This window comes from Macrobrachium nipponense, chromosome 18, assembly GCF_015104395.2.
Source record: "Macrobrachium nipponense isolate FS-2020 chromosome 18, ASM1510439v2, whole genome shotgun sequence".
In the NCBI taxonomy this organism is placed as follows: Eukaryota; Metazoa; Arthropoda; class Malacostraca; order Decapoda; family Palaemonidae; genus Macrobrachium; species Macrobrachium nipponense.
The window spans coordinates 21,053,811-21,081,515 of record NC_087211.1 but is presented as its reverse complement, the minus strand read 5'-3'; the positions used below and the strand labels follow the sequence as shown (position 1 = coordinate 21,081,515).

The window sequence follows — 27,705 nt, the reverse complement described above, 5'->3', positions numbered from 1 at the left end:
CCCAGGGCGACAAAACTAGATTGCCTAAGCAAAGTGTCAACCTTTCTGGGGAAAGAATCATGCTCGGTGAGGGAATGGATGAGTCTGCTGGGGACCATTTCCTCACTGGAGAAGTTTGTTTCCCTAGGGAGGTTGCACCTCAGACCTCTTCAATTCTTCCTGTCGGACAATTGGAAGCACCAAAACAATTTGAATCGATTCTGGTGTTATCGGAAGAGGTCAAGGAACATCTAAGAGGTGGGGACGACCCTTTGAAGCTCGCAGAGGGTCTTTCCCTCAAGCTTCAGAGCCCCGACCTAGTGTTGTTTTCCGACGTCTTCCACGGGGTGGGGAGCAAACACTGTGGAGGCGGGGGGGGGGGTGGGGGAGGAAGTGTCAGGCACCTGGAGAGGGGAACAGGTGTCCTGGCACATAAACCTCAAGGAGCTGGCAGCAGTTCCATCTGGCGCTCCAGTTCTTTCAGGACAAAGTCTCCGGCAATGTGGTGCAGATCAACTCGGACAACACATAGCCCTGGCATATCTCAAGAAACAGGGAGGAACCCACTCTCGATCCTGTTTTTCCTTGCAAAAGAGATCCTGTTATGGGCGAAGGCACACGATGTCTCTATCCTGACGAGATTCATATCAGGAGTAGAAAACGTCCGTGCAGATCTACTCAGTCGACAAGGTCAACTTCTGCCCGACGGAGTGGACCCTTCATCAGGAAGTATGCCAGAGGATTTGTGGAAGTTATGGGGATGTCCTCTCGTGACATCTTCGCAACTTCCAGGACAACGAGACTCCCGCTGTACTGCTCACCAGTTCTAGACCCAGGAGCAGTAGCAGTAGACGCCCTTCTTGGGACTGGACGGGACTAGACGTATATGCCTTTCCCCCGTTCAAGATCCTAGTGGAAGTAATAAGGAAATTCGCGGGCATCAGAGGGAACGGGGATGACTCTCATGGCCCCCTTCTGGCCAGCGACCGACTGGTTCACAGAGGTCATGTCTTTTCTAGTAGACTTTCCGAGGACTCTGCTCCAAGGATAGATCTACTCAAACAGCCCACTTCGAGAGGTATCACAAAAACCTCCCCGCTCTGAGTCTGACTGCGTTCAGACTATCCAGAAGTTGGCCAGAGCGGAGGGGTTTTTCAAGACCTGTGGCTAAAGCGATCGCAACGGCAAGGAGACCTCCTTCTATTGCCATATACGTGTACAATCCAAGTGGGCTGTTTTTCGGAGCTGGTGCAGGAAGAAAGGCATTTCCTCCACCTCTACCTCTGTGAGCCAGATCGCAGACTTCCTTCTCTACTTGAGGAATGAAGTTCGCTTAGCGGTGCCTACGATAAAAGGCTACAGAAGTGTGCTTTCTGTAGTCTTTTAGGCATAGAGGGCTGGACTTAGCCAATAACAGACCTTCATGATCTCCTGAAGTTTTTCGAGACTTCGAAGGTATCTCAACCAAGAGTTCCTTCTTGGAACTTAGACATTGTTCTAAAGTTTTTGGATGTCCAGTGATTTTGAACCGCTCAACTTAGCTTCGCTTAGAAACCTTAAGGCAGACACTTTTTCTAACTGCTCTGGCGACGGCGAAGAGAGTTAGTGAGATCCAGGCAATAAGCAAGCATGTTGGGTTTAAGAACTCTGATGCAGTTTGTTTCTTTAAGCCCTATGTTCGTTAGCAAAGAACGAAAATCCTTCCAACCCTTGGCCCAAGACATTTGAAATCAAGGGTTTGACAGAGATCGTGGGTAGTGAGCCAGAGAGAGTCCTGTGCCCTGTCAGGGCTCTCAAATTCTATTTAGACAGAACGGAAGAAGGACTGTAGAACCTTCGTGCAACTTGTGGTGCTCTGTTAAGAAGCCTGATCTTCCCATGTCAAAGAACGCGCTTTCTTTCTTCTTGAGAGACACCATTAAGGAAGCTCATTCCACATGTAGTGATAGGACATGAAGCTTTTAAAAGTGAATGCCCACGAGGTGAGGGCTATTTTGACCTCGATAGCCTTTCACCAGAAATATGGCACTCAGTGACATTTTGAGTGCCACATATTGGCGGAGCACTCTGTGTTCGCTTCACACTACCTGCGGGAGGTGAAAGCGACATACGAACATGCTCGTCGCTTGGACACCATACGTCGCTGGCAGACACTGTTTTGGGGGCAGGAGGTAGCACTCATCCTTTCCTTTAGTGGTTAGGTGAGCTTTTAATTGTGTGTGTTTTTGGTTGTGGGGTCGACCGCCCGAGGGGGATCTCCCTCTTTAGTCTAGTTTAGTGCAATACCTTTGGTAGACTAGGCCAGGTGGATTTTTACTTCGTTGCCCTCATTGTATGGTCAATGGTCTATTCACATCGTGGTCACGCCCACCCCCGTTGACAGATCATCTTGAGTGCACCAGCTTATAGGTCTCTACCTCGCTGGCAACTCTAGTAGCACAAGCAAGACTTACGTGGCAGTAACCACGAAGCCAGCTATGCTAACAGGTAAGGAACCAAGATATCAATTATCTGCATGTATATGTTTCCTAAAATTCTATTTTGTCTCTTCCCACCACCAAAGGTGGGATTCAGCTATATATATACTCGACAGGTAAGTTTCATGAACAAAATGATATTGTAATGATACAATAAAGTTTGTTCATACTTACCTGGCAGATATATATAATTTAAGTACCCACCCACCTCCCCTCAGGAGACAGTGGAAATAAAATTATGAATAGAAAATGGGAATGGTTCCTGATACCCGCTCCCAGCGGCGGGAATGGGTACTAACCACCTGACTCCCACTACGTGTGTCGTAAGTTTTTTAATTTCTGTCGGACTTCGGAAAATACAGCTATATATATATTATCTGCCAGGTAAGTATGAACAAACTTTATTGTATCATTACAAATATCATTTTTCCTGGGTGTACATATCAGAGCCTTTTATAAATCCAACCCACTCTGGCTGGCTGTCCTGCTTTGTCCTTGTGGCTGAAAAAAAAAAAATGAGTGATGACATAAGGTGGGTTAGGGATATATTCCCCACTCACCCAATAACTGCCAATTAATGAAAATGTTACCAATTTCAACAACTGTTCTGACTTGCACTGGAGAGTACTCCTGTATAAAAGGTGCTGGTATACGAAAAAAGAAATAAATCATTATGAAGAAATTTTCATGTTTTGTCACTATCAGTGTATAATCCCTCGAAAGAACCTGTTTATTTACTTTCCAATATTGGCCAGTATAATCAAACCTGATGGGGTCACACTTGCAGGTGGTAATGCTCAACGCAATCCTTTAGCACAGCGAAATCCACCCAACGTTGGTGCTTCACCTTCATGACTCCAGGTGGTGGTAGTGTCATCCAATTGCATCACGCTGACTCCATACCAAAACAGGCAAGTGTTTACCATTTTTTCATTTTTTATGCATTATTTTTAATAATTTATTTTCATTTTGGAACCTAACTAATTATCATACGCAACTTCTTCATAATAGCACGAACATTTGCGAATGCTCCAGAAACAGAGCAAAAACCTTGCAAAAGTGTTTGTTTTAATTTATGTAAATTTTTTAGTTCATACATTCAACTTACCTGTCAGATATATACATAGCTATCGACTCCGTCGTCCCCGACAGAAATTCAAATTTCGCGGCACTCGCTACAGGTAGGTCAGGTGATCTACCGCCCTGCTCCCTGGGTAGCAGGACTAGGAACTATTCCCGTTTTCTAATCAGATTCTCTCTGTCGTCCGGTAGTATCAACATTGTTGTTACTTCCTCCTGACTGGAATTCTTTTTTCACAACGCTTTTGATCATCTTTTCGACTGATTTTTTGGTGACGTACTTGGATCGTTGTTTGGCATTCGCTATCGTGGACTGGTTTTTGGACTTCGCTTTGGATTTTCGTGAATATGTCTGATTCTAGTGTTAGCTTCAGAGTGTGTGTGAATGAAGGCTGTAAGGTGAGGATTCCGAAAGCTTCGGTAGATCCTCACACACATGTAGTGGTTGTAGAAAGGTTGAATGCTCAATTGAGAATACGTGTAACGAGTGTGAGATTGAGTGCGCAAGAATGGAAGAATCTGACTTCTTACTTGAAGAAGTTAGAGAAAGATAGAGAGAGGAAGGCGGCTTACAAAAGCCGAAAATGTCTAGTAGTTCTGTAGCTTCTTCTTCTCTTAATTATGCCCATTCTACTTTCAGCCCGTTCACAAGTTTATCCCTCTGATTCCGCCTCAGAAATAGCGGAACTCAGAGCTTCCCTTCAAAAAATGCAAGAGAAAATGGAAGCATTGGAAGGTAAGAGAAGTGAATGTGGTTTCTCGAGTGATGTTAGTGTCCCCAGTGTAGTGGAAGGGGCGTCTGGCGTCCCTGCGACGCTCCCAGGCCTAGACCTCTTCCAAGCTTCCTGGCCCCAGAGGAGAAGGAAAGTCGAAAGCCTTACGGGGTGGGGGTCGTGGGGAATCCCCAACGATCAGGCGTCCTTCGGCAGAATCGTTATACATCTCAGACTGCCAGGGACAGCTATATAAAAAGCGTCCTTCGTGAGTGCTTTTCATCTTCTAGTTCGCCTTCTCCGAGAAGAGGATGGAAGGAATCGAAGCTTTCACGTTCCGCTTAAAAAGGAAACTGGAAAGAACCTGAGCTTCAAGTTTTCTAGCCCCGAGACGCTTCTCGGAAGGAGGAGGCTCGCCTTCGGGTAATCAGCTAAGCGAGGAAAGGATATAGATCCTTGGAAGGGAAAGACTCTTGAGCGCCTTCCAGATCTCCTTCTCCTGATTCGAATGAGCCTTCGACCAGGAGAATTTTGATGAATGTACAGGAGCAAATAGCGTCTTTGGTAGGAGTACTTTCTAAAGAGCCTACTCGTAAAAAGGATGACAGGCTTCCGATTAAGAGATCCAAATACCGATCTCCTTGTCCGGGCGCGACGAATCCTCCAGGGGAGTGTCGCACAAGCGGCCATCTCTGGGGGAGCGGTGCGTTAGGCAGGCGAGATGTGGGAAAGGAAGTAACTCCTACCAAGCGTCAGGCGCCAGCTAGGAGCCAGGCGCCAAGTAGGCGCAAAGAGCCTGACTTTAGCTGGTAGATCGTTCTAGGCCCAGATCTTCATCCAAGCAACAAGAGCCAACTGGAGAAGAGAGAACTCCTGATATGAGTATAGCGCCCTGCTAAGCGCAATATACTTGCTATTCGAAAGGCGCATTCCATGAGCGATACTCCTACCAAGCCTCAGGAGTATTCGGAACTAGATGCGCTTCCGTAGGTCAGGAGTATTCGGGAAGAGATACTCCTGCCAAGCGCCTTGATTACTCTGGCCTCGATACTCCTCCCAGGCGCCAGGAGTATTCTGGACTTTTTACTCCTACCAGGCGCCAGGAGTATTCTAAGCGCGATGCGCCTACCAAAGCGCCAGGAGTATTCTGAGCTTAATACTCCTAACAGGCTCGCAGGTATTTGGAGCGAGATGCGCCTTCCAGACGGCAGGAGTATTCGAAGAGTGTAAGACTGTCAGGCGCCAGGGGAGTATTCCAAACAGGATACTCCTACCAGGCCTCAGGAGTATTCTCAGCGAGATACTCCTGCTAAACGCCAGGCGCATTCTCCTCGTGAAGAGCTTGACATCCGACAGGAGTCTAACAGGCGTAGAGCAGTGATACGTGACTCGCCTAATGATAAACGTAAGGAGAGAGTTACTCCTAGCCCATCTCCTTATAGAAGTGCTTCTTCTTTCGGGAAAGGAAGAAATCAAGAGAGGAGACAGAGGAGGGAAGGGAGCCTTCTCCTTCCGATCCTATTAATTTAGATGACGTCTCGGAGGACGAAGTTACTAACAGAGAAGGGGCCTTTTTCGGAATTACAAAGTTCTTTCTGCTCTTCTCTTAGAAGAATATGGAGATGCATGACTCCAGCCGCTCCTCCTTTCTCCTCGCTCTCTTTTTTCAAGTACGAAGGCACACAAGTCTGCGTCTTTTGCCCTGAAATGAAACCGGCCATATCCATGAAAAGGGCCTTACAATCTCGGACTCCTGGATCAAGGGACTAAGAAGGAGTTAGGAAGGACGATTTTTTGCATGCCTCCGCTAAACTAAGGGGCAGGAGAGGCAATATGGTACGAAACGGGAGAAAACATGGGATTGTCTCTGCCCGTTTCAGCTGAATCGGACTTCTCCAGTCTCGTATACTCGTCGAGGAGACCATGCCTTAAATTCAGCGAAAGCACATGGGGTCTTTCGGAATGGACCATCTCCTCAAGGGACTTTTCATACCTTAGAAGTATTTAACTTCCTAGATTGGTCCCCTTGGGGTCATTGCTAAGAAGTCCCATGAAAAAGAACAACTAAGCCCTGAAACCTTGCATAGCATCCTTACATGCATCGATAAGGCGGTTCAAGATGGATCGGCGGAAGTGTGCTCCCTCTTCGGTGCGGGAATACTAAAGAAGAGAGCGGTTCATAGTGCCTTTCTCACTAAGGCCGTCTCGCCTTCGCAGAGATCCGCTTTGCTGTATGCGCCTCTCTGAGCATTTATTTCGCTTCGCAGTTTGGTGAGAGACATTGCCCATTCGCTAACTGAGAAAGCCACTCAGGATCTTTTAAGGCAATCCTCAAGGAAGAATAGACCTGTAGCTAGTGAGGAAAAGAAAGCCTCTAAGCCAGCTCAACAACAGCAGCCCTTTCGAGGAGGCTCTCAGGCTAGATCCATCGTCAGAAGGAAATCAACTGAAAAAAGGGGAAGATCTGCCTTCCGTCCCTTTAAGAAGGGAAAATGAGAAATCTTTCCTCCAGACACCTGTAGGAGCCAGGTTACAATTCTTTGCGGGAGCATGGGAAGACATAGGATCCGATCCTTGGTCAATGTCAGTAATCAAGAAGGGTTATTATATCCCATTCAAGGACAGACCCCCCTTGACAACGTCACCGAGGGAACTGTCAGCCAGATACAAGGACCCTGTCTGATGGAAACTCTTCGTCAAATGGTGGAGCAGATTTGGGACAAAAGAGCAATAGAGCTGGTACTGGATCAAAGCTCCCCGGGGTTTTACAATCGCTTGTTTCTCGTAGCGAAAGCCTCGGGGGGATGGAGACCGGTACTGGATGTAAGTTCGCTGAACAAATTCGTACAACACCAGAAGTTCAGCATGGAAACGTCTGCCTCAGTACTTGCAGCTCTCCGTCAAGGAGATTGGATGGCGTCTCTAGATCTTCAAGACGCATATTTCCACGTCCCGATTCACCATTCGTCGAGGAAGTACCTTCGTTTCATGTCGAGGGAAGGATCTATCAGTTCAGGGCCCTGTGTTTCGGCCTTTCTACTACGGCTCCCCAAGTCTTCACAGACTTGATGAAAAATGTGTCAAAACACCTTCACATGAAAGGGATAAACGTCTCCCTATACCTGGACGACTGGCTCATCAGGGCCAGGTCTCAAAGCAGTGTCTGGAGGACCTGTCAACAATCCTGGAATTGACAAAGACATTAGGATTAATCGTGAACCTCGAGAAATCCCAGATGGTCCCCACCAGCCAGAACGTAGTCTATCTGGGGATTCAGATGGATTCTCGGGGTTTTCGAGTATTTCCTTCTCAAGAGAGAGTAAGGAAAGGCTGTGCCACAGTATTGAACTTCTTAGAGAAAGAGCGTACTTCAGCGAGGGAACGGTTGAGCCTTCTGGGGACCCTTTCCTCTCGCTCGAACAACGTTCTTCCCTCAGGAAGACTGCATCTCCGTCCGCTATTCAGTACTTCCTGAGAAGCAGTTGGAGTTGGAAGACAGGACAGCTATCGGACACGTTTCCAATCTCATTAAAAGTAAAGGAACAATTAAGGTGGTGGTTGACCCCCTTGGAAGAAAACAGAGGAGTATCCTTAGAAGTTCGGAACCCAAAACCTGACATTGTTCTCAGACGCGTCGGAGACAAGGTTGGGGGTGCGACCTCTAGGGTCCGAAGAAGTGTCAGGCACCTGGTCGGAAGAGCAGGTGTCATGGCACATAAATTGCAAGGAGCTCTTTGCGATTCACCTCGCGTTAAGGAGCTTCGAGCAGATAGTCAGAGACAAAGTAATTCAGATAAACTCCGACCAATACGACCGCTCTGGCTTATGTCAAGAAACAAGGAGGAACTCACTCTTTCGCCCTATACGAACTGGCAAGAGATCTGCTGATTTGGGCAAATCAAAGGAAAGTGGTTCTTCTAACGAGATTTGTTCAAGGAGAGGAACTGAGAGCGGACAGACTGAGCAGGAGGTCCAGGTCCTTCCTACAGAATGGACCCTCCACTCGGAAGTCTGTCAGACCCTTGGTATCTTTGGGGAAACCGCAGATAGATATATTCGCCACGTTTCTCTCCAAAAGGATAGACACATTTTGCGCCCTGGTAGAGGATCCCAGGGCTTATGCAATAGACGCCTTTTCTCCTGGACTTGGTCAGGGCTAGACGTGTACGCTTTTCCCCCATTCAAGATTCTGGGGGAGTAGTCGAAAGTTTTGTGGCCCCCCTTCTCCGAAAGGGAACCCAAATGACTCTGATATGCCCCAATAATTTGGCCATCCCAAATTTGGTTCACGGAGTGATGGAGTGGACAGTGGACTTCCCCAAATCTCTTCCAAACAGGATAGATCTGCTCAAACAACCCCACTTCGAGAGGTACCATCAAAATCTACCCGCTCTTGCTCTGACTGCCTTCGACTATTGAAAGATTGGTCAGAGCGAGAGGGTTTTCTCGCAAGGCGGCAAGCGCAATTGCTAGAGCCCGCAGATCATCTACTAGGCGAGTGTACCAATCGAAGTGGGAAGTTTTCAGAAACTGGTGCAGGTCGAAGAAGCTGTCCTCTTCCATACCTCTGTAACCAAATTGCGGATTTCCTTCTTTTCCTGAGGGAAAAAGTCACATCTCTCCTGTACCCAAACCTATTAAAGGATACAAGAACTATGCTTTCGTCAGTCTTTAGAAATAGGGGCTTTAGACTTGACGAATAATAAAGATTTGCACGATCTCATCCGCTCCTTTGAAACGTCCAAGTCAGTAGAGCCTAGGATTCCGAGCTGGAACTTAGATGTGGTTCTGAATTTCTATCATCGGAAAAGTTCGAACCACCTCATACGGCTTCATTCCGGGATATCACTGAAAGTGTATATTTCTTCTATCTCTGGCTACGGCTAAAAGGGTCAGCGAGTTGCACGCCCTTGAGTCACGAGTTGGTTTCAAAGAAGATTCTGCGATTTGTTCATTCCAGACTCTTTTTCTTGCCAAAAACGAGAACCCTTCGAATCCCTGGCCTAGGAGTTTCGAGGTAAAAGGACTTACTAGCCTAGTAGGCAGAGAAATAGAAAGATCACTTTGTCCAGTTAGAGCACTGAAATTCTAATCTGGACAGAAAGAAGCGGTTGGGAGGCTCACAACATGGTCTATGGTGCTCGGTGAAAGACCCCAAGAGACCTATGTCTAAAAATGCTTTGGCCTTCTTTGTTAGAAGTGTAATTGCCGAGGCTCATAAGAACTGCCCCAGATGGGACACTTTTAATCTATTAAGAGTAAGAGCTCATGAGGGTAAGGGCAATCGCGACATCAATTGCGTTCCAAAGAAATATGTCACTTAAAAATATTTTGGACGCAACCTATTGGAGATGCAACTCAGTATTTGCATCTCATTATTTAAAAGATGTGCGAGTAACGTATGAGAAATGTTTTTCTTTAGGTCCGTTTGTGTCAGCACAGACGGTTCTGGGTAAAGGAGAGAGCACCGATCCTTAAATATGTGTACGTAACCCTCTTGTATTGGATGTGTTCTCGTGTTTCCTGTGCATGGGAGTGTCAGATGTCGCACTGGCGGCCTTCACTTCGCTTCATTAGGAAATCGAGTGACAGCTGACTATTAGAGGGGTACAAAATTTTTATTTTTGATTTTGTATGTATGAGTTTCGAGTTTGTGGTTGTTTGCTAAGAGTTTGGGGATGACTCTTGGCAATCTTAGAAACTAACACGGGTTAGGATCGGGTGATCGGATCGGGTTTGTGTGCTCCTTAAAGAAGGCGTGTTGTCATATAAGCGGATTAGCACCCCTTGACAAACGCCAGTTACGCTCTGCCGAGTAAGTGGATAAGACCCCATCGACAGACCAGCAAGAACTCTTGGCCACAGATCACTATCTCGCTAAGGCTCTTAAGATGAAGCAGACTCCTGGGCAGTAGCCACGAAGTCTTCCATCTAATAAGGTAGGAACTAAGGTTCATTTATACCTACAACATATGTTGTTTACCTGTCTAGTCAGTTAGTTAGCTGTCTCTTGCCCTCCACCATAGGGTGTCAATCAGCTATGTATATATCTGACAGGTAAGTTGAATGTATGAAAATGATATTGTTATGATACAATAAAAAGTTTCATACATACTTACCTGGCAGATATATACGATTGAAGACCCACCCAGCCTCCCCGCAGGAGACAGGTGGAAGAGAGAATCTGATTAGGAAAACGGGAATAGTTCCTAGTCCTGCTACCCAGAGCAGGGCGGTAGATCACCTGACCTACCTGTAGCGAGTGGCCGCGAAATTTGAATTTCTGTCGGGGACGACAGAGTCGATAGCTATGTATATATCTGCCAGGTAAGTATGTATGAAACTTTATTGTATCATAACAATATAATTTTTAAAGGTTTTCTTTATAAAATCTGTATTACAAATTTATATTTATTTTTGTGTGCATGTATAAATTTGATACCAAACAAAGGTAATTACAGCACCTACCGTTAGTGCATATGTGTACTTTTACAAAATGTGATACCCATTCACAAAGTTATTGCACTTTTCAAAGATGATATCCCTTCAGAAACTTAGTTTAATTTCTGAAGTATGTACTAGTATACTACGATTGGTGTAAGTTTTCATGCTTTTAAGTGTAAATTCTAAATTCTGTATGGAGATTTTGTGTACGCTATTTATATTTTTGAAAATATATTCAAAGGCAGTACGTAATCCAGTGTTTCATTATATAAGACCTCCATGATCAACTAGTAAAACATATACATAACAGACGTTGTCATTCTGTGAAAATAATTTTTTTAACTTTGAAGAAAAGTGTTGGTCACAATCTGTATGTACTATGTACATAATTACAGCACATACAGGTTAATGTACTTTAAGAAGATTTGATCTCATTTTCACTTATTAAAGATGATAGCCCTCAGAGTTTTACCTCACAGGATGTACGTTTCTCTCTCTCTCTCTCTCTCTCTTCTCTCTCTCTCTCTCTCTCTCTCTCTCTCTGGCCTTACTCTAGTACATGATTTTAAATTGATTGAATTTTTCCTTCACCCTCTGCAAACATTACATATGTACATGCATGTTTTTCTTATTTTTATTGAATTGTGTACCTTCGTTATGATTGACTTGTGAAGTTTACCTAGTGACCCAAAGAAAGTTTTTTTTTTTATAAATGAAATTACAGTAACTTTTAATTTCATTTAAAAGTTAGCTTATGCTTTGGGAGCATGATTATGGTCATATTTAGTGTTTAAACTCAAGAAGCAAGAAGCAAGCACTTATTAGCCTTTTTAGAGACCGTGCCATAAAACTTAAATGGAACTTCCCTTGCGCGAGGGGGTCTGGAACCTAACCTTGCATAAGTTCAGGATATTACTGTAGTTATTGCCTATATTTCCAGTTAAAGTCTACCAAGTGTAAAATTCCTATCTAGTGTTTTTAAATGACACTTGGATTCTTCTTTGCCCCATTCCCTCCCCAAAATTCAGACTATGTACATGTTTTTCATATAAGTAACTTAGGTAATTACACAGCTATATTTTCCACTCACATGGCAGCTTAAATTTTTAAAATCGTGGTAGCTCTTTTTATTGTTTTTTGTGTAGGTGGCTACTCTGCCCACTATCAGAGAACAATAGGAACAACAAGGCAAAGGACTTCACTTCTTTTCTGCCGGCCTTCGATGTAACATCAAATGTTTTTGCAGCAGCTTTTGTAGGTTTATTTCATCGGTATTTTTGGGTGTATCTTTCCAGGATATGGGGAAGTATTCATTTATTTGTGTAGCCTTAAGCTTATAAGTTTACTTTAGATGGTTTTATACCTGATTTAGTTATTTATCATGTTGGGACTTAAGTTCCTCCAGCATAAGGTATTGTTGGAAGGCTCGTAGACCAGGTTGACAAAAACCCGCTATGATTCTTATACAATTTGTTCAAACTGTATGGGCCAAATATATTCAAAAAGAGCCTACATGTGATAAGTGCAAAGATTGGGACAGTAGGCAATGGAAAACTGTTAAAATCCAACTTAGAGAAGCTTGATAGTGATAGGAAGAGGAAGGCAGCTTCTTAGAGCCGAAGTAGGGCAGGGATTGTAGTCTTGAACCTACACCTAGAACTTGTGTTGTAGATGATTTTGCCATTTCTTCTTCCCCTCTTCCAGCCTTGTCTCTCATCCTCAGTCCCCCTACCCATCGTACAGTCTACTCCCATGCTTACGTCTCCCATCCCATTGCCAGTCTTGAGTGCAGATTTGACGCTAAGTTGAGTTTAGTGGTGAATACGGTGGCTGAATTAGGGGGGACTTTAAAGTGAATATTATTGTGCCAGTGCAAGTGGAAGAGATGGCTTCCCATCCTCCTGGTTCTCCTAGATGAAGGTCCTTGTCACACACTCCTGAACCTGGAGAAGACATACTGGAGGTCCAAGGAGACCAATGGAGTTTGCCCATGGGTAGTCACCCCTTTCAGTCAAACCTATCGCACATGGCCAGGCTTTGACAGGCAGCTGGTGGAAAGGGGTGTCTTGTTACTGAGCATCAGTTTTGTCTTAGACTCGGAGAATTCCAATCCTGGCAAGAGGCCTCTTTGGCGATTTCTGGGCAAAATCTCATTTGTTAAAGAAACAAACGTCGTTAGCTCTTTGCTTCTTTCTTGTAAGAGATTTAATGGTCCACCTCACAGTCCTCAACTCTCTAACAGTCCTTGGTGCAAACCTGAGTACCTTTCACCTGAGTGTTCTTTATTTGGGAAGAATCTTACCTACTGTTAAAGTTAGTTATATCTCCATACCTATTAGGCCAGTGTTCATTCAAACAAACACTCGATTGGCTGCCCGGATTACTGTCAACTTCACCTGTTCTCCACCAGGTGTGTTTCGAAGGGTTTTTAGCTCATCAGAGGTCTTGCCACCATTGCATTAAGGTGATTGTTGGTATTCTATGAAGTTTGGTAGTTTTACACCTGTTTATGGTATTGTAATTTCATTTTCTTAGGAAATTTTCCACCGGAAGCAAAACCAGTAACATCAGGCTATGTAGGAATGATTTTGATGTAAGCAGGATGTTGGAATTTGAAGTAGATCAACATTTGCTATGTATCGGCTGCATGGGTACAGTGTGTGATCTTGACACTAAATGTAAAGGATGTAGGTGAATGTTTGTAAGGACTATCCCAGAATATATCAGATATAGGAAAGAAGGAAAGCTGATAGACTGTGAAAGCAATTAGTTAGGTCAGGACTTAAACTTCTTGGTTATATCCTGCCTAGCATCCCTTCATCTGCAGCTATCACCCTAGTCAGGCAAGGCATTTTGTTAATGCTAGTATTGAGTTTTCCTTTGTACCTCTGCCTTCTGCTTCCCATTCGGTTCAGGAAAAGCATATAGAGAAGTTAGAACATCCATGACATTAAACTTATAATAAGTCCAAATACAAGTTGAAATGAGTTCGAACTGAGTTTTGTTACGAGGAATGTTTCCAAATCCCTCCATAGTGTCCGCTATCCTTTTGGCTCTCTTTTTCTTTGGCCATCGGCAAAACTCTTAATACTGCCTTGATTAATGTGTCTCTTTCAAATCTGCAATGTTTATAGTCTCTAAGGTTCTTTCCAAGCTAGATATTCTAGCTTCAGCGCTTTCTAATGATGTGTCATATGGGAGTGCTTTCAAGTACAGTGGTATCTCATTTGGCAATCTTATGTCGAACATTCTGTTTTTTGAACTAAATTTTTTAGAAAATGTTGTATTGTAGAACAAATGGTTGTACTTTGAACTGATTGATTATCTTTTTTATACTTATATTCAACGACCTACAGTGTCCTACAAGAAATACTGTACCATTAAAATGATTTTCATTTATTATTTATAGTTTAATGATAAAACCATACTCAATAAAATAACTAAAAGAATAAAGCATTTCAACATTAAATTTATCATATAAGATGTACAAAATCGTATGTCACACGCAGTTGACTTGAGACTGAACGAGGGAGCGTTGATGTGTTTAGGAGAGGAGAAGAGAGTTACAATATTACTGCATGTATGCAAAAGCAATCAAAAGTTGTTCCGACACGGCATACAAACCTTTGGTCCTTTTACAATAGGAAGGTACTAGCGGCAGCGGATAGGTCGAAGCTTTCGAACAAGGGGTTCGGTAGTTAACTGCTTGTCCGACAGCGCGCGCGCGCGCGCGACTGGGAGGTAAACAAACCACTTTTGCTTTCGGCCTGCTGGCGTGTAGACGTGTGAACACAGCTCTCCCTGCCCGCTTCATCGTCGTTTGCTTTCGCTGGTTGTGTTTTTTCCTTTTTCTATTTATATAGTGAAACTGAATTGTAAGTACAATCATTTCATATTTATTTCCATTGAATTCAATTGTGAATTAAAGGATCTTGGTTTCTCCACGCCCTCCGATTACCCGAGTGCCGGGACTGAAGGGCGTAAGTGCGGGAATTCATTTTTCCCAGAAATGATCCTCGTATTGTGTATGCTCGGTGCTGAGGGCGGGAGAGCGCTCGCTCCGAGCTTATATTTTGTTGGTTGGAAAAAAAATGTGTAGATGAAAATCATAAGTAAGTGCCCTTTTCATTTATACTTTTTTGACCTGTATGCTCGTTGCCAAGCGAATGCGCTCGGTCACGAAAACCGTTATTCTGTATGGAAGGTGGGATCGCAAGTACAGTATTCTTTTTCATTTTCATATATTTATTTTGATTGTAGCAATACTCATTTTGGATCAGTTTTCCGCTCTTACCCAGAAATTGATCCTTTCCCCTTTTTATTTGAATGAAGTGAAATCGCAAGTGCAGTTCTTTTTCATTTTTATATTTTATTGAGATTGCATTATTTACTTGGATCAATGTTTCCGCTATTTCCCGGGAATTGATCCTTCCCCTTTTTATTTGTATGAAGTGAAATCGCAAGCGCAGTATTCTTTTTCGTCATATATATTTTGATTGCATCAATTCATTATGGATCAAGGTTTCCGTTCATAATCGGGAATGGATCCTTTTACCCTTGCGCTCGGTACCGAGGGCGCAAATGCGCTCGATCCGACATTCATTGTGAAGTGAATCGTAATGCAAGATTCTTTTTCATTTTATTCCTTTTATTATTGATTGCATCAATTTTTATTTGGTTCAAGTTCCGCTCAGTCCAGGGGAATTGATCCTTATGCCCCCCACCTTGCATTCGGTGGCCAGAGGGCACGATTGTTCTCGGGCTCTTATTATTATTGTTGGGTACATGGTGCTGTGCGGGGGTCGGGAACGAAGAATCCCCCCCCACCCCCTCCCCCCCCCCCCCCCCCCCCCCCGTCAGACTCCCCACAGATGGCCCTTCCCCTTCGGGGGGGGGGGGGGGGGGGGGGGGGGGGGGAGAGGTTTATCGGGGTTCTTCTCCTCGCCCGATCCGTCGAGCGCGGGGGAGGGCGCTCGGTGCCCGATGTACAATTGTATTCGGGGTCTTCCGCTCGTTCGGTGTGGGGCTCACCCCCCCGCGCGAGGGGACTTCCCCCCCACTAATCACTACTACTGTTATTTCCGCAGGTGCTACTGCCACGAGGGTGGACCTTGGTGAGGTATGGGCGTCCTTCGATTTGCAGGGCGTGCTAGTGTCCAGGGGCTGCGGTTCTATGTCTGGGCCTACTGCGGTCACCCATGGAGTGGTGACCACGACAACGATATCGACTCCAGGTGACAACGTCCCTCCTCACCTGGTGTACTCGCCTCACGTGGTAACAGTCTTGCCTACAGTCCGCTGTGAAGTGCCGTTCGCCGTACTGAGAGGGGGGGCGTGCCGCCGCCGCCGCTCGTGGTTGCCGCGCTGCCGCGACCACACTTCCGCTGCCCTAGAGCTCGCCCTGGACCTGCCCGCCCGCCGTACCAGGATGTTGCTGGCTGCTGCTCCACTTCCTGTGTTTCCGGTGCTGCCTGCCGTACCTGCCGATTCTGGGCTGACTGTCCATGCAGTTGCTGCGCTGGCTGTCCCTGCCGTTGCTGCGCTGGCTGTCCCTGCCGTTGCTGCGCTGGCTGTCCCTGCCGTTGCTGCGCTGGCGGTCCCTACCGATGCTGTGCTGGCTGTGCCTGCTGTTCCTGAGATGCCCATACCTGCTGACGTCGTCCCTGTTCGTGGTGGTACTACCCCAGACTTTGGTCTGTCTGTACAGGTGCATCCGGGGCCCTGTGTCTTTGGCTACAGCAGCCCCGGCTCCGCCCTGGATAGCAGATCTTACGTCTGTCCTGAGGAAGCTGACGAAGAAGAGGAGGAAGGTGTCGTCGTCGTCGTCTTCATCTTCTTCATCGTCGTCGGCTGCCGCCTCTTCCCCTTCGACTTCTAAGGCTTCACAGCCGAGGAAGAAGAAGGTTGCCTCTTCCCTCCCTCCTAAGAAGTCTCCCTCGGGAGCTTCTTGGGACCCGTCTCACCTTGGTGGGACGGGAGGGTTCCTTCCGTTGGTCTTCCTGCTCCTTCGGGAGCGGGGCCCGTCTCTTCTTCCGCAAGGAAGAAGACTACGGGGGACCAGAGGAGTACCGGCTAACACCGGTACTTCCTCGCCTGGTGTCAGTGGTTCTGCCACTGCATCAGGGTCCGTCTCGGCCTCTCGTTCGCGGGAGGTACTGAGTGTACGGTCGCCTACCAGCGACCGTGCAGCCAGGAACCAGACCTCTGAGCACCCGCTCAGCGTCAGGTTCACGGCACGGAGCGGAAGGCTTGGTGACAGCCGCTCACTGCGACTCTCACCAGACCAGCTCTCGCTCTCGCGGCGACCAGCTGGCTACCCGGGGAACGTGACGGTCCACGACGGCCACGGGCTGAGGCTGGGAAGAGGTCCCCCCGTTCGCCGGTGCCAGCCACGGCTGGAACCACCGGACGTGAACGTGCCGTGGAGGGACAAGCACCCCGGTTTCTCACCGTGACAGTGGAGCCTGCAGGTCGCCTGACCGTCGCTCTCACAGAGAGCGATCGGGTACGGCAACCAGCACCAGCTCTTCTGACACTCGAGATCGGGGCCGCTGTGCTCAGTCCAGCCGTTCTCCACAGCGAGACGGTTCGACCAGGCCTGCAGCTCGATCGCCACCGCGGGTTGACGATCGCCTGCAGCCCTCCAAGCCTGCTGGTTCTGCCAGCGAGCGAGGAGGGAGCGTCAGGTCTGCCTCTCCCGTACCTTCAACCTCCTCGGGTTACACCGGGAGGAGCGAGGTATTGAGGAGTGATCGTGAGGGGTGCGCCCCTCATGATCCCACCACGAGACGCCCTACGTGCCAGGCACGGTTCTTGGACCGGCCAGGACGTATGCGCAAGTGGATGGAGAAGACCGAGAGGGCTGTCGCTGTTCCCCTTCTTAGGAGGAGGTTCTCGGAATATGCTCTTGTTCGAAGGGCTTAACGGTCCTACTCTGCAAGATGCTGTGACTTCCGAGATCCAGAGGAACTTTGCCGAGGTTATGGTGCTGATTCGTCAGCACAACGACCTCGGGGAAGGATCGCCGCTCCCACCAGCAGAGCCATGTCTCGGCTTGAGTCTTTTTGGGGCCTGAGAGGGAACCCAAATCGACGGTGGGTCTGCCGCGATCGGAGCTTGCCGACTGTTTTGAACCAGGTAGTCTCTCGTCTCGGGACAAGAAGGCTCTCTCAGTTCTGGCCGGTCGAACAAGCTACTTCACCTCCTCTACTAGTTATCGACAGAGGCGTTTCTACGTGTCTTCGGACACCGTATTTGAATACCCCCCACCCCTTCGGGTCCTCCTGAGAGGTTTCGACCTCGACGAGGACTGGAATGAGTCGGAGGGGACGGTATCGGCTCTCTCCTGTCAGGTGTCGATCAGCCCCACCCAGACGACGTTCCACAGTGGCGGCAGACCCTTACCTACAGTGAGAGTTCGTAACCCTCCTCGGGAAAACGTTTTCTCCTGACGATACGTTTTCCCAGGCTCTGAGAGGCCATCGCCGTAAGGCGATGGCTGCTCCTTTTCTTCTCCAACTGCTAGTTCCGCTGGGAAGGCGAGCCAGTATCCAATTCCTCCCATTCATTCTCTCTCCTTACGGCTACGAGGGAAAGGGGAGGGATCCTACAGAGATTTCTCTGTAAGATCCCACGTTAGGGGCTGCGCTACCGGGGGAAAACCTTCGGGTCCATACCTGGACGGTTTAAGCCCCGGGTCGTTGAGGAGGGATCCTGCCCCTTTCTCGATTTCTACGGGAATTGAGAGGACCACCAGCCGATATAGTTTGACGAATTCGGTGGGGGGTTTCGCAGAGTGCTTAGAATTCTACGGAATTTCTAGCGCACTCAGAGTGTTCGAGTTTTTTACGATCTCCAAACACTTAGGCGAGACCACGGTCCAAAGTGAGCGAGAATCCCCGAATAATTGTTACACGATAATCGGGAACCTCGCTTATGCTCGAATTCCTGTAATTTCTAGCATTTGGAAGAAGAGTATCTACAGTAGGCGATTAACCTGGAATAGAGAAGAACAGACGGGAACTTCCAGTTTGGCTTGAACTATCGTCTTCGGTATTCTGTTCACCATTGAAGCTTTTCCTTGGGAAAGACTTCTCCTTCACTCTCTTGACTAGAGAACGAAGGCGGTCGATCTCCAATCCTTATTCTCATTCCTCGAGAGGAAAAGAATTAAGGATGGAGGTCGTGGTACAGAACCTACAAATATACTACGTATATTACCCTCGCGACATGATTCTTTTAACAGTTGAATTGTCCGGGGGGTAGGCGCATTACCGTAGTAACTCTACGGTTTGTGACCGAGACGAATTGTATCTTAATTGAACTGCAACTCGGGGTTGCCTGCAACCTCCCAGCAGTTATCAGTTTCGATTTTAGATACTTGGTATTGGCATGACAACACCAAATCAGCTTTTGTATTTACCGAAATCCTTTTCGTTTAAATATAATTGCTCGAGCGTATTCTTTATGCTCGATGGTTCTAGCCGAACGCATTCCTTCGTGGGAATAATGGATTACCCTGGCAACTCAGGATGACGAGTCGCCGAGAGCTACTGCGTATTGAAACTGCCTGATAGCAGCTCAGTATCAGCTAGGTCTCCGAGATTCACGGTCGGTTACGTCTCTCTCTCTCTCCTGGTTTGATTGACTACCGAACCGTATCTCTGCCCAACAATCATGGACTTAGGTCTCTGATTAACGGGGATTCTCGCAATAATGAAGGACCATCTACTGCTGTGACGCTCGATTTCATCGCCTTCGACATTGCGAGAATTTTCAACAGAGATATCTCTTGGACTCTTTCATCTTTCTGTTTACCGCACGTAACAGAAGTCTGTACTAGTCTCCCGCTGCATCGCACCGCGATAATGCGAATGATTTTTGCAGACATCTGAGTTTGTCTTCAAAATATCTCGTATTCGTAGGTGTGCAATTATTCATTGCTCGCCCGAATTAACAGATGTGTCAGAAGACATCGCCTACTCTCCGACCTGACAGCTCTACTTCCAAATGTTCAGCCCATGAGAAGCAGTTCTTCAGGCAGTATTTCCCTGTCTCTTCATTACTGAAAAGCGCTCCGCTTTTATTGCAACTACGATCCTCACCGGACAGCAATGAATAGCGGTTTAGCGTTCTCAGTCTTTGTAGCACAGGTTCAGAATCTTGAGAATCCTTCTCTCGGTTCAGCTGTGAAGACGTAGGTTGCATTCAATATCTACCTTCGTCTTCAACGACACAGTGTTGTTTCTCCTTAGCTGAGAATCAACTATACTATGAGATATCTTGCCATCAGGGACCTCGGTCTCTAGAAGGCAATTGACTTTCGCCTGTTGGGCACATGCCTTAAGAGAATCATCACCTCGCCTTCTGGCATCGGTGACGAACAAATTATTTGTTTAGTCTCTTGGCATAACCCTTTTAAGGCGAAGGTCACGTGACTTCCTCGGGTACTTGGACAACTTGCCTTCTACCGAACGCAGTCAGTCGGCAGCTGTCAGAGCGCCCAAGTCAGTTACGAACCGCGCTGTGGACTTAGTTCGGTTGTTCCATAACAGTCTTTTCTTCGTCCTAACGGCTTGTCACAGTACCCATACCATCGACACCCACCATTGAGTGTCGTGTTCTATCCACTACGAGAAGAACTTCACTGCATGGGGATAGGAGAATGTGAGACACTTCGCTGCAGACGGATAGACCAGTATGGGTACAGGACATCACCGAAGTCGAGAAGAGGGATAGGTCATACGACCATTCCCTTCTTTTCCTCTGAGGTAATTGCATGACTTTTCCTGCGAAGTCAAGCATCCAGGGGATGGGGATTCGTGACGCTCGATTTCGTACCGACTTCGTAGCGAAGACTCAGAACCCTTCGGTTCCTGACGATCGGTTAGAGTCGTTCACAATCCCCTCCCTAATGGACTTCACCGCCTTCGATTCGAAGGAGATGCTGCTTGTCCTGCGAAAGCGCGACCGCGCTTTCTGAAGAAACTCGACATCCCAGGCTGAGTGTTGAAGACTCTTCGTCGGCACCAAGATGACCTAGAAGTACACTCCCTCGAGTTACACAAGAACTTCTCCGTGGCGCAGGTACTGAAGGCAGGGGTCTGGTATAAACCAGACCACTGGCACCTCCTTCTACCTTTTGGATATTGCCCACAGGTCCTTGGATCGTTTTTCTTGGGACCCGTGGTGGCTGCTCAAACACGTTGTGTAGCTAACCCAGACCCTAGCAGGCTGAACAGCATCGAGTCCTGGTGTGACTGTAAGAATAGATAAGTGAATGAGAGAAGTGACTGGCTTCTCTTCCTATCTTTTTCTCCCCCTCTACCTGTGGGTAGAGGGATACGGTCATCACCTTGCTGGATAAGGACGAGATGCCCGGTTGAGCTACTCGACAGAGCCCCATCCTATCCCTTTCACTAGGGATGGGAGCGAATATCCACCACTTCCTCCTACAAGGGGGAAGAAATGGATGCCAACAAGAGACAAACCATAACTTTATGTTGCCTCTTGCAAATAGGAACTTGTTCTTGTTTGCTGGTACGAAGAGATACGCTTGCCTCTCTCTTAGTACTTGGTCCAGAGGTCTGACCATTGATCCTGCGGTGCACACCCCGATCAATCGGACAGAGGCTTGGATCCCTCCCTCGCTCTTACGACCAGGGAGGCATTCCAAGGTTGGGCGAACACCAGTCTGTTCACAAAAGACTCAGATTCCTCCCACCCCAAGAAGTGAGTCTTCCTATTGTAAAAGGACCGAAGGTTTGTATGCCGTGTCGGAACAAATGACAATTTGTCCAAAATTGCATTTTTCCTAACTATACAAACCTAAGGTCCTTTTACACATAGTCCCACCTCATGCCACCCCTCACTCTGCAGTTTTTGCTTGGGCCAAAAGCAAAAGTGATTTGTTTACCTCCCAGTTGCGCGCGCGCGCCTGTCGGACAAGCAGTTAACTACCGAACCCCTTGTTCGAAAGCTTACGACCTATCCAGCTGCCGCTAGTACCTTCCTAATTGTAAAAGGACCTCAGGTTTGTATAGTTAGGAAAAATGCAATTTTGGACAAATTGTCATTTCAAATATAAAAAGGGAATTTCACAATACATTTTAACATAATGACAAAATATGAAAACAGCCAAATGCAATACAGAAACAATACAAAAAAGCCATTATTGAGCCAGTGTTTGGTGTGTTGAGTGAGACGGTATAGTCTAACTATATTCAACAAAATAGTAAATGAAAGAAACAACGCTTTTTACAATAATATTTAGTGTAAACAATTAACCGTCTTACGCCGAAGCCTTAAAAATCAAAACCTCTCCCGTATTCCGAGGCGGGTTTGGGAGTGAGCGCGGAAGCAGAAAAAATAATTTTTTCAAAAAATCACAGCGCACTTAATTTTTGAAGATTAAGAGTTCATTTTTGCTCCTTTTTTTTCAGTGCCTTAAGTTTTAGTATGCAAACATCAGAAAATGAAAACAAAAAAAAATATCATTATCATATGTAAATAATGCGATATATGGTAGCAAAAAAAAAAAAATTCATCCATAATTGTATTCAAATCGCGCTGTGCGAAAAACGGTTAAAGCTAACAAGTTACTTTCTTTTTCGTTGTATTGTACACTAAATTGCAATCATTTTGATATATAATAGATTGTAAAAAGATAAAAGCGACACCGGAAAAATATTATCACAAAATGATGCACGAATTTGTAACGCACGGACGTAAAAAAATGTTATTTTATTTCAAAAATTCACCGTAAATCTAAATATTGTTCTAGAGACTTACAATTTGTTTCAAAATGAAGAAAAAGGATTTAATATTACGATACTGAAGAGTTTTAGATCAGAATTGCAGATTTCAACCATTTCGGACGAGTTAAAGTTGACCGAATGTCGAAATTTTTATATATATTTATTTATAGGCAAATATTTCGGAAATGAGAAAAGCTACAACCTTCTATTATTTTTTTGTTGTATTCTTCATGATTTGCGCACATTTTCATATAAGAAACTATAAAACGGCTAAGGATTTCAAAAAGGAGAAAATATTGGGATAATGCGACGTACGTATTGCGGAGATTTTCGGCTGCAAATCGGCGCGCTGAGAGGGAAAGAAAGTTTTTTTTTTTAAATTCACATAATTCTAAATATTGTGTTAGACACTTCGAATTTGTTTCAAAATGAAGATAATGACTGCATATTACTAGATTGTAAGAGTTTTAGCTTACAATTGCGTTTTTCAATATTTCGGTAGGTCAAATTTGATCGAACTTGGTTTTTTTTCTATTTATCGTGATTTATATGCAAATATTTTGAAAGAGAAAAGCTACAACCTTCAACTAGCGCACATTTTATATATAAAACTTTATGTAACAGCTAATTTTAAATGGTGCAAACATTTCGACAATCGCATGAAAAAAATTCTGATTTTTTCGGAAGAGTTACCGCGCGGACGTAAGGATTTTTTTTTTTTTTTTTTTTTTTCATAAATTCACCATAAATCAAAATATGTGCTAGAGACTTCCAATTTGTTTCAAAATGAAGGTAAATGATGAATATTACTAGAATATAAGAGTTTTAGCTTACAATTGCATTTTTCGACCATTTCGGTAGAGTCAAAGTTGACTGAAAGTTGAAATTTTTGCACTTATCCCTCTTACGCCGATTGGACGTATTAAACGTCGAGTCAAAATGTCTCCCGTATGCCGATTGGACGTATCATACGTCGGCTCAAAAAAAGTTTTTTAAAAAATTCGCGGAAAAATACTTATAGGCCTACCAGCCGAAAACTTTTGTATCACGTGCCTTGGGGGATGCTGGGAGTTCACGGATCAAGGCGTTGTTTTGTTTACAATCGCTACGCAGGCGCGCAAGCGCGAATTTCTTTCTTATCGCACTAAAAAGTATCAGTGACACATCTCGGAAATTATTTCGTCACTTTGACATAATTATTGCACCATTTTAAATTATCCTTTACATGAAGTATTATATATGAAAATGTGCGCAATTTCATGCACAATACAACTAATAAATACTCATGATTGTAGCTTTTATAAAATTTTGAAATATTTTCATATAAATAACGATAAGTGCAAAAATTTCAACCTTCGGTCAACTTTGACTCTACAGAAATGGTCGAGAAACGCAATTGTAAGCTAAAATTCTTATATTATAGTAATATTCAATCATTTGCCTTCATTTTGCAACAAATTGGACGTCTCTAGCACAATATTTCGATTTATGGTGAATTTATGAAAAAAACTTTTTCCTTACGTTCGTGCGATAACTCTTCCGATAAATTTTTTTGTGCGATTGTCCTAATGTTTGCACCCCTTTTAATTTGCCGTTACATAAAGTTTTATATATGGAATGTGCGCAATTTCATGCACAATACAACAAAAAACAACCCATGGTTGTAGCTTTTATCAGTATTGGAATATTTTCATATAAATAACGTTAAGTGCAAAAATTTCAACTTTCGGTCAACTTTGACTCTACCGAAATGGTCGAAAAACGCAATTGTAAGCTAAAACTCTTATATTCTAGTAATATTCAATCATTTACCTTCATTTTGCAACGACTTGGAAGTCTCTAGCACAATATTTCGATTTATGGTGAATTTATGAAAAAAAAAATTACGTTCGCGCGGTAACTCTTCCGAAAAAAATCAGAATTTTTTTGTGCGATTGTCGAAATGTTTGCACCATTTAAAATTAGCTGTTACATAAAGTTTTATATATGAAAATGTGCGCAATTTCATGTAGAATACAACTAAAAATGATTGAAGGTTGTAGCTTTTCTCTTTTTTCGAAATATTTGCATATAAATCACGATAAATAGAAAAAAAAACCATGTTCGGTCAAATTTGACTCTACCGAAATAGTTGAAAAACGCAATTGTAAGCTAAAACTCTTACGGCCTAGTAATATTCCGTCATTTTTCTTCATTTGAAACAAATTTGAAGTCTCTAAAACAATATTGTGATTTATGGCGAATTTTTGAAAAATATATTTACCTTCACTCCGCGCGCCGATTCGCGGCCGCAAGTCTCCGAAATACGTACATGGCATTATCCTAATATTTGCTCCTTTTCATATTAGCCTTTTTATAGAGTTTCATATATCAAATGTGCGCAAATTCATGAAGAATACAATAAAAAATAATTGAAGGTTGTAGCTTTTCCATCTTCGAAAAATGTGCATATGAAAAAATATATATATTAAAATTTCGACATTCGCGGTCAAATTTAACTCGTCCGAAATGGTCGAAATCTGCAATTCTAATCTAAAACTCTTACAGTATCGTAATATTCAATCATTTGTCTTAATTTTGAAACAAATTGGAAGTCTCTAGAACATTATTTAGAATTACGGTGAATTTTTTGAATAAAAAACATTTTTTTACGTCCGCTCGTTACGAATTCGTACATCATTTGTGATAATATTTTTCCGGTGTTGCTTTATTGTTTTACAATGTATTATATTTTCAAAATGATTGCAATTTAGTGTACAATACAACGCAAAAAAAATTAACTCGTTAGCTTTGACCGTTTTCTGCACAGCGTGATTTGAATACAATTATGTATGAATTTTTTTTTTCGCTACCATATATCGCATTATTTACATATGATAATGATATTATTTTTCATTTCTGATGGTTGCTTCTAAACTTCAGGCAATGACAAAAAAAGGAGCCAAAAATGAACTCTTAATCTTCAAAAGTACGCGCGCTGTAATTTTTTGAAAATATTATTTTTTCCACTTCCGCGCTCACTCCAAACCAGGCCCGGCATACGGGAGACGTTTTGATTTTTAGGGCTCCGGCGTAAGAGGGTTAACGTTATTTATATGAAAATATTTCAAACTGATAAAAGCTACAACCATGGGTTGTTTTTAGTTGTATGTGCATGAAATTGCACACATTTGCATATATAAAGCTTTATGTAACGAAAATTTAAAATGATGCAAACATTAGGACAATCACACGAAAAAATTTATCAGAAGAGTTACCCGCCGAGCGAACGTAAGGAAAAAGTTTTTTCATAAATTCACCATAAATCGAAATATTGTGCTAGAGACGTCCAATTTGTTGCAAAATGAAGGCAAATGATTGAATATTACTAGAATATAAGAGTTTTAGCTTACAATTGCATTTCTCGACCATTTCGGTAGAGTCAAAGTTGACCGAAGGTTGAAATTTTTGGCACTTATCGTTATTTTATATGAAAATATTTCATAACTGATAAAAGCTACAATCATGAGTATTTTTTTGTTGTATTCAACATGAAATTGCGCACATTTTCATATATAATACTACTTGTATCGGATAATTTAAAATGGTGCAAAAATTATGTCAAAGTGACAAAATAATTTTTGAGATATGTGTGATAATTTTTAGTGCGATAAGAAAGAAATTCGCGCTTGCGCGCTCATGCGTAGCGATTGTAAACAAAACAACACCTTGATCCGTGAACTCCCAGGATCCCCCAAGGTGTATGATTCAAAACTTTTTGGCTGTAGGCTCTATAATATTTTTCCGCGAATTTAAAAAAAACATTTTTTTGAGTCGATGTATGATACATACAATAGGCATACGAGAGACATTTTGACTCGACGTTTAATACGTCCAATCGGTGTAGAGGGTTAACAAATCATGTCGTTGCTGTGATGCACAGCTAACTTCAGATAGAGGGATGGAGCATTTATATTTTTGAGAATAAGAATGAATGATTGTTAGTTATCATTCTCTCTCTCTCTCTCTCTCTCTCTCTCTCTCTCTCTCTCTCTCTCTCACACACACACACACACACACATATAATATATATATATATGGATTCCTTTGATTATCCTTTTAACTAATATGTGAATAAAATTGATTTTGTTATCAACCTTTGCATACTGCAACCAATTCAGTTTCCTCAAAAGGTTCCCATCTCTCCTCCCTCCATCTCCCACCAGCCGGGCACCATTTTCACCAAACAGTTCGTAAATCGTACACAAAAAAAATAAAATTTCAAAAATTTTACTTCATATAACGTACTTTTCATTACTTTGCACTCTTAATTTAACTTTTGAACACATTAATAATAGAAAAAAAATGTGGAAAGGAGGGAATTTTTGGGTTGGCTGGAATGAATTATCCTGATTTCCTTTATTTCTAATGCGGAGATTTGTTTCATATTTCGAACAAATTGTACTTCGAACAGCCCTCTGGAACAAATTAAGTTCGGAGTCTGAGGTACTACTGTATTACTAAATTTCTGTTTTGATTGTCCTAGTCTTGCTCTATTAAGATTTATTGGTAACCCCTGTTAACATACCACAGGTTTACTTTTCTCAGCCTAATAATGTCCATTAAAGTCAGGGTTGTTTGAGAAGAGCAAAAATACCAGTAATATTGCCTATTCAACATAGTTAATGCTTGTCTTCCACCATAATCCTCCTTTTTATGATAACTTTATCTACTATAGTAACTAAAAAATGTGCACTTCATTCAGTGGTCGCATACAGGTATTTTGATAAATTTCTAGCAGGCAGAACCTTCCTCTTAGGTTAGGATGGGCTGATGTAAAGATTAAACTTGGGCTCCAGGATTTATAGTAAGTTTTTGAGACTTTTTTGGAAAATATTTTGCATCTTCGATGTCAGGAAGTGCATTAAGTAATTTTGTCCGCTTATCAGCAGGAAGTATAGGTTTGTATTTATTACAAATTAATAATTATTTAAGGTGATGTTCTTTCTGCCAGGTGGACTATTTGTGCTCGAGTTACTAACAAGTCAGGAATTAGAACATGGTCTAACTCAAGAGGTGAAGGCAAACTCTTCAGTATGGATCTTCTTGATGAATCTGGAGAAATAAGAGCCACTGCTTTCAATGAACAGTTGGACAAGTTTTATGATATGATAGAGGTAAGCAAAAGATTTATTAGTTGGTTTTAAGAATTTTGAGAATATGTAATCACAAGACTGGGAATAACCAGGAGTGTAAAACATATAAAAAATGAAACGT

At 43.8% G+C, this 27,705-nt stretch overlaps 1 protein-coding gene and 1 long non-coding RNA gene across 2 annotated transcripts in view; both read left to right on the top strand.

Moving 5' to 3' along the window:
• Nucleotides 1-27,705, top strand: part of LOC135196528 (replication protein A 70 kDa DNA-binding subunit-like) — a 251,981-nt gene that overhangs the window by 12,288 nt on the left and 211,988 nt on the right.
• LOC135196913 (uncharacterized) overlaps nt 3,330-27,705 on the top strand; it is a 47,718-nt gene continuing 23,342 nt past the window's right edge. The window contains exons 1-2 of the long non-coding RNA XR_010310512.1: nt 3,330-3,367; nt 27,443-27,605. This is a non-coding gene — a long non-coding RNA (uncharacterized LOC135196913). The remainder of the gene's footprint in view (nt 3,368-27,442; nt 27,606-27,705) is intronic.